The sequence below is a fragment of the Pteropus alecto genome, unplaced genomic scaffold (genome assembly GCF_000325575.1).
Source record: "Pteropus alecto unplaced genomic scaffold, ASM32557v1 scaffold365, whole genome shotgun sequence".
Lineage (NCBI taxonomy): Eukaryota > Metazoa > Chordata > Mammalia > Chiroptera > Pteropodidae > Pteropus > Pteropus alecto.
Genome location: NW_006436299.1, coordinates 426,541 through 427,570, shown reverse-complemented (window position 1 = coordinate 427,570; position 1,030 = coordinate 426,541). Strand labels below are relative to the sequence as shown.

Here is a 1,030-nt window from a genome sequence, read left to right as displayed (position 1 = left end):
TAGATTAGATGTCTAACCAATGTACTATATACTTGAAACTAATTAAAATAAATATTTTTTTTTAAAGGCAAAACACCTCCAAAGTGATGTGGGAGAAAATAAAATGAAAGCCTGTTATGCCGACATAAGAACTCCATGATATCTTGGTAAGAGAAAAAAGCAAGTTGGAAAACATATGCATAGTAAGAACAATTTATGTAGAAATTTCAAACCCACAAAACTATGTATTTCTATAGGTAAATATATATGTATATAACTGCATAAGGAAAAGGTTATTGAAGAGTATACACTAGAGAGCAATAGTTACCATCTGGGAGAGGGGTGCCCCAGGGGCCTTTTCACAATATCTGTATTTGTTATTCTTTTACTTAGAATATATTGTTACTTATATAACTAAATACAAAATGAAGAACTTTCAGGGGGAAAAAATGACCCATCAATGGAAGCAGCTGGCTTCACGGCTCAGGTGATTATACTGAACCATCCGGGCCAACTCAGTGGCAGATATGCACCTGTGCCGGATTGTCACACAGCTCACACTGCTTGAAAATTTGTGGAGCTGAAGGATATTGATTTGTTGTTCTGAGAAAAAGCTGGAAGATGGCCCAAAATTTTTGAAATCTGGTGATGCTGCCATCATTGATATGGTTTCTGGCAAGCCTATGTGTATTGAGGGCTTCTCTGACTACCCTCTGGGCTGTTTTGCTGTCATGACATGAGACAGATAGTTGCTGTGGGTATCATCAAAGCAGTGGAGAAAAAGACAGCTGGAGCTAGCAAGGTAATCAAGTTTGCCCAGAAAGCTCAGAAGGTTAAATAAATATTATCCCCAATACCTGCCACCCCAGTCTTAATCAGTGGTAGAAGAATGTCTCAGAAATGTTTGTCTCAATTGGCCATTTAAGCTTAATGGTAAAAGACTGGTTAATGATTACAACACATTGTAAAATCTTTAGAAGTAAAGGAGAATGTTTTGTGGACCATTTGGTTTTGTGCGTGTGTAGTAGTTTTTAAGTTATTAGTTTTTAAA

General features: G+C 36.7%; 1 pseudogene; it reads left to right on the top strand.

The window, feature by feature from the left end:
- The window catches only part of LOC102891461, an 8,125-nt pseudogene extending 7,305 nt beyond the window's left edge, over positions 1 to 820 (top strand).
- The last annotated feature ends 210 nt before the right edge of the window (positions 821 to 1,030 follow it).